Raw genomic sequence first — 6,584 nt, forward strand, 5'->3', positions numbered from 1 at the left:
GCTACGGATGGTGCAATTTTTAAATGGTACATGACGTATCATGATTCTCCACCAGTCAAACGGGCTGAGGTTTTAAAAAAAAACCCCGCATATCTACATGTGAACCCCCTCTTGGGAGGAGGTCAAGAGGATAATTGATAGATTTATGGCAATTTTTTTTTATTTTTTTAAAATTAACCATTCTTTCCCCCCAGTCGAAGGCTGTGGTGGAGGAGAGGGAGTAAGGAGTGGGTGCATCAACACCATAGTTGGTCGATGTGGGGGGGGGAGGTCCCCCTCCCTTCAACTATATAAACCCCCTATGGGAAGGGGGAGGAAGGAAGGAAAGGAGGTAGTCGTAAGGCTGAAGGAGAGTTGTGAGAAGGAAGTACAGGCCGCCATTATTGGAGTAGAGGGGAGCTGAGGTAGTCGTGAGGAGGAGAAAGCCGCCGCCTGGGCTCGTGAAGCCGCCACATGAAGCCGGATGCCGCCAACTGCCAAATTGGCCACCTTCCTCTCTTCGTCCACGTGGGTTCATCACGCCCCCAGAAGCTTCTCAAAATCTTCTTAGGAAGCTTCTAAGGGGGCTCTCCAAGCACCCCTTCCCGTGGGAAATCCCCACTGAAGTTCATATTACTCCCCCGTTTCTTAAAAACCCTTTTCCATTGCCCCTTCCCAAGCAGTGTTTATAACCACCCCGGGATTTAAGCACCCTTTTCCCCCTTACATCCCCTATAAAGCCCACCTTAGCCCGGGTTTTGAAACCCCCTTCCTGTGGATTCACACTAGTGGGTTTTTAAACCCCCTTTCTTCCCACTGAACCTCCTTAAGTTCACTTTACCCCTGGTTTTCTTAAAGACCCTTTTCCATTGCAATTCACACAAGCACACAAGTCCTTTAAGCCATTTTACCCCTCCCCGTGGGTTTCCACCCAAGTCTCTATAGAGGCCACCTTATCTCAGGGTTTCCCTTAAACCCCCTTCCCATTTGCGACTCCCATAAGTCCCTTTAGGTTCTCAATAAGCCATCTCGGCTTTGAAGCAAAGGAGGAGCTATAAATCCCCATTTCTTCAAAGCTATACAACCCTTCCTAGCCGGAATTTCAAGAGAAGAATCTTCCAAACCTCTGTTTCTGCAAAGCTTTTGCAAGAACCCACTCACGAATTCCTCTTTCCCGAAAGAAAGAAGGCTCAAAGCTCTGAACCCTAAGGCCTTCCAAAGTCCAATTCCACAAGTCGGTACTTCGGTCAAGGAGTCGTACCTCAAAGGAATTTGCGCGTGTGAGGGAGACGGGCCAAGATCATAAGTCTGCGGCCAAGGCAAGAAGGTCGAATTCACGATGGCCCCTAAAAAGGCACAAGGCACAACGGAAGGAGGATCATCTCCTAACATTCATGTGGACATTTCATCGAAAACGCAAGTCCAGGTTTTCTTCCTAATTTTGGTTTACATCGAAATATTGCAATTGTGCATGGATAATTTATGGAATTAGGATGCACTTTGGCTATTTTAAAGGAAATAACTCACAATTGAAAAATCGGTCATTTGTATTTTTCAAAGAAATGAACGAAAGAAGGACATAAGACGTCTATGCATTCTTAGCAAGTTGTTTTTATGCATTGCAAAGTAATGAATTTAGATCAACTAATGATCATCTTTACAAAGTCAAAATTATTGTTGTACACTTCAATTATGCATGGAAATATAAAATCGTATGTTGCATTATTAGACATCTCTTTCTTCGCAATGATTCATTAAAGAAGATTGCTAACAACTGTAGGAATTTGCAAGGCATGGAAATGATTCTAGGGCTGCATGAAGTAGGTTAAACTCTAGTCAATTGGCCTAAATATCATTTAATTGCAGTGTACTTAAGGAAAGGCTACATGGTTTGTAGTATCCAAAAAACCCTAGAAGCTTAGTGGCATGAATTGTAAAGGCATGTCTTAGTAGGATCAATAGAAGTTAGGCGAATTTTAACATGTGCTTGGTCTTAACAAGAAAAGTTAGGGATTGCAAATCTAGAGGAAATGAATTGCATGCTTACATGTATTATGACGTAATGCAACTAGTTTTCCCCTCTTTGATCAAGACAAAGTCTTTAAGTATAATTCGTCCTTGTCATAAGACGAGTAATCTGGATTACACAAAATACCTAAACTACAAAGGTTTCGCTTAGGAATGGTTAAATTGATGCAACATATCCCAAATGCTAATTAGGGTTTAGCACGTTGAGGACATGACCTAGTCACATTTATTGCCAAGTTGAAACTCTCATAACCTAAAGACCTACCCACATTTACGGAATGTAGGGACAATAGGACATACTTGCAAGAAACGATCTAGGGTTTCTACCCTACGGATCGCTCGTTAAAAAGATGAAACTCAGATTGAGTTGGAACCCTAGGACCGACGATGTCGGCCTAGTGCAATCAGGAACGAATTGGATATGAAGACACCCTAAACCTTGTTTCCTATTTAATCATGATTTCGTGATTAGAAGACACCGTTTGATGGGTGAAATAGTCCCATAAATTAGATGTGACTCTTGTGCAACAAGTTGCAACATCGCATGATCTTGTGGGTTGACCACAAGAGAATGGCCAACTCCTCGGAATGATATTGGCAAATTCTTACGCAAGTTTTGCAAGAGGATGAGTAGTCATCCTGATATAGCACCTTTCTTGGGAAAAGTGACCAAGATAAGGGGATTAGATATTTGCTTGGAAGCAAAGGACCAATCAACAAATTGGAGCAACATATTCTCTGTTAATAGAACTTAAGGTATTGGTTAAGTTGGGATAATAGGGTATGGCACTAACTCAAGGACATAAGGGTTAACAAACAAACCCTTGGGGATCTTGCCGAGTCGAAATTGATCCCGGATCGAATGTTGGATGCATTCGGAGAGAAGGATTCACTCCTTAGAAGTTGGCCAAAATAACGACCACTGAAAATGATTGTGCTTATAATAGTTTAGAGAGCACTATTTGCTTTGCTTGCTCAAGGAATTAAAGGATGAAGATATATCTAATGCTTCAGGTTGAAGGCCTAAAGAGAGTGGCAGCCTCATTTACCCCCGACTGTCTGCCTGAACCTAACCAAGGGGGTTGTTTAGCCGTGTCGAGAAGGTGGACCAAACCTGCCGCGTGAGGTCTTTCCGTTGAGCAGTACTTGGAGTAGGAGGACACTTGGGTGCTAGGGGGGCTCTAGCTGTAAATCCCTTGCCTTTCGGGCCTTGCACAAAAGGCCAACGTGACTCGGGATCGTGGGGGTCAATTTTTTATGTTTCCCCCCCCTTTTTTTTTTTGGCCTAAGGGTGTGTCCGACTCTAAGAATTGAACGTCTAATTTATGAGTGGTCCGATTTACCAGTGGTCTGATTCTAGGAATCAGACCAGGTGGGTCAGAGTTTGAGCCGTCCGACTCTCAGAATCGGACGGGGGTTAAGTGTCCGATTTTCAAAAATCGGACAAGTGGTCCAATCGGACCAGGCGTGTGGTCGGATTGCTGACGTGTCCTATTTCGTGAATCCAATTTCCTCGATCGAACGATTGGGCTAATGATCGGGTGGGGTTGTTCCGAGTGTTCAAATCAGACGGGTTGGTCCGATCGGACGATTGTCCAAACGTTCAATTCTGAGAATTGGACACTAAATCGAGTGTTCGATTCCGCCGACCCGAACGCACTTTCGAGCATAAATTCATCTAAAATCTTAAGATATCGATTATTATAGACTACAAGATTCACCAGGAATGATGTTGGAGTGATGGAGGAGAGATCTATATACCTGGGGATCGCCGATAGCAACGTCACTCCTTGCCCGGATTGATCGAATGGGCCGCCCAAGCTCTCTCTCTCTCTCTCAGCTAGTTGCCAATGAGGATTCCCTTGCCCTTCAAGAACTTATAACCTACTAGACATTACCCGGACATTACCGATCACTCTCCTTATGATTCCTACACATTCAAATGCGCATTTCCTCCATTTTTTTCTTGTTTTCCCCGATTTTCTCCCTGTTTTACAGTAGCAAACCCTATGCATCTCAAGTGCGATTTCCTACTGTTAACCTACTCTAAATGCAACATAAATCGAAAGCAAAAAACTGAAATAATTTCTCCATGTTTTCCAATCATAAAAAAACCAGAATATCCCAAAATACTTACCTGTTTTGAAGATCAAAAACACCCAAACTTCCTACCTATCTCAAGCTCCGTTCGGGGGATGAATACCCTACTTCGATGCTTGATATGAGGTGCACAAGTGCTCAAGCTTGAATCCGTTGGTCCTGGCAACGGAACCAAAATGTGGGAGCTCTCGCTCAACCGCCAAGACCCATGGACCGCTTATTGTTTCAAGCATTCCAAGCGAGCTCTAATGGATATCTCTCACCTAGCCGACGCGCCGTCGATCCTACGAGTGTAGTGAGCTTACCTTGATGCTTGATCGAGTACTCTCCTCTCTCTTGCACTCCAGTAGCTCCATGATTCTTGATGCTAGCTCAAGTATCCTCAAGCCTCCTCCATCTCCACACTCCATCCTCCATAGCCGCACGCGCAAGAGAAGAGAGGAGAAGAGAAGAGAAGAGGAGATGGTAAAGAGCTTCACCCTCTTGATCCCTCACTCCCACACACACTAACTCCCTCACACTCTCACACTCCCTCTCTCAAGAGCACACACAAGTAAGAAGGAGAGAAGAAGAGAGGAAGAAGAAGACTCTTTTTGCCACACACCAAAAGAATGAGCTTCTCATTCACTTTTCAACTTTATATACAAAGCCCTAAATCCTTTTTGGGTTGTCATCCCCTTTTCCCTTTTTTACATGGCCGGTTGTAGCCTAGGCCCTTTTTCCCATTTCCCACCATTCCCATTTATCCTATTCCCAACTAATGCGTACACTTTGCACAGGAGCGAGCCTGGCTCTCTTTTACAAGGATTCGGGGGCGCTTCCACATTTTAATGGTGCACCCTTTTACTCTTTTGTTGTCTCGGGGCAACATCGAGACTTTCTAAGGGTCGCGCCCAAACATTTAAATTTTTCAGGGTCTGGTTACCAGTCAAGGCGCCTTTTTCTGCTTTTTCCTTAGTTTTTCCATTTTTCGCTCATTTGTGTTGCGGGAAAACCATTAACAATAAACTAGCTAATTCATCATTGCTTAATGCTCTTGAATGCCCATTAAAATGTGATCTTGATTCAACTAGCAATTTCAGTAGTTGAATCTACTAATTTGTGAAGTATACTCCTAGCAGTTAAATTCAGCTTGCACAATATGCTTGCAAGTTTTAAAAATGTGGCACTACTTGAAAATGTTGGGGGTAAAGGCGCCTCCGCCGTGCCACCCTGTGTATTACTACACTGACAGTACCCGCCACTGCACACTGCAGGTGGCGGGCGCCCGTCACGTCACTTTATTCTGTATTCTTTTAGTGACAGTTTGAATAAAGGAAGGCCCGATCACACATTGTGACTGTTGGAGTTCCCATTTCTTGTCTCTCTCTTTCTTGCTCTTGCTCTCCCGCCATAGCTCACGTGCAAGCTTCGATCCTTCTCACCTTTCAACTGGTATCAGAGTTTGGTATTCTCTTGCTCGAGCTCGACTCGGTGCTTCCCGACCTTCGCATCGACTCGCTTCATGCATTGGATCTCCATCCCGGCAGCCATATCCGATCTCCCCGAGCTCCCGTCACTCCCCGACTTCCCGAGCACCTTCCCAGCCTATTCAGGCACCTTCAAGGCATTGATACAGAGGTATTTGATCATTCTTTCAGAATTTTATTTCAGTCTACAGGTTGCAAACAGCAAGGGCAGCCATGGCTTCAAACCCTTGAAGCTTATTCCCCTCATATTGTGCCTTACACCTATCAAGGCTCAAAGAGGCTTGTCATAGGCCTTTGATAGGCCCTTCTTGAGCCCCCATTACCCCCTTTTCAGCCCATGTGGAGCAGCAGCAAGTTCAGCACCAACAGGGTAGATTGCATCATTTTTTTCCAGGCTGTGAGCACTCATCTACTTTAGCTCCACACTTGGCCATTGCTTCTTGCTCTCTACCTTGATCAAGAGGGCTATAGACTTTATGTTTGATGTCATTCAAGCTTTGGGCATTGGTCTTGATCATTCGGGGCTGATTTCTTCAGATTTGGGACTATCATAAACTGTCATAACATGCTGAAAATAGGGCAGCACCATTGGCATTAGCATTTGTTGCTTATACTCCATTTCAGTTGTGCTATTTGATGCCCGTATGCGGTCTACATGATGCCTAGTGCCTTGGGAATGTATGCACATGATTATGCCATGATTTTGGCTTGAAATATTGGCTGATTTGGGACTATTATTTACTGTTATACAGTGCTAGAAACAGGGCAGCCACACTTAGCATTGGCATTTCATGCTTATACTCTACTCCGGTTACCTTATTTGATGCCCGTATGCGGTCTACTTCCTACCCGGATGTATTGGGGATGTATGCATTTGGTTTGATCATGATTTTGGCTTGAATTCGGGACTGAAATCTACTGTTTAGAACAGTAAATACATGCTAGAATAACAGTGGGCTGAAGGTACTTTACAGGCTTTGGCACTTACCTACCGATACCGAATGTATG

This window comes from Lygodium microphyllum, chromosome 1 (genome assembly GCF_053477565.2).
Source record: "Lygodium microphyllum isolate KBCC chromosome 1, Lygodium_microphyllum_v1.1.10, whole genome shotgun sequence".
Lineage (NCBI taxonomy): Eukaryota > Viridiplantae > Streptophyta > Polypodiopsida > Schizaeales > Lygodiaceae > Lygodium > Lygodium microphyllum.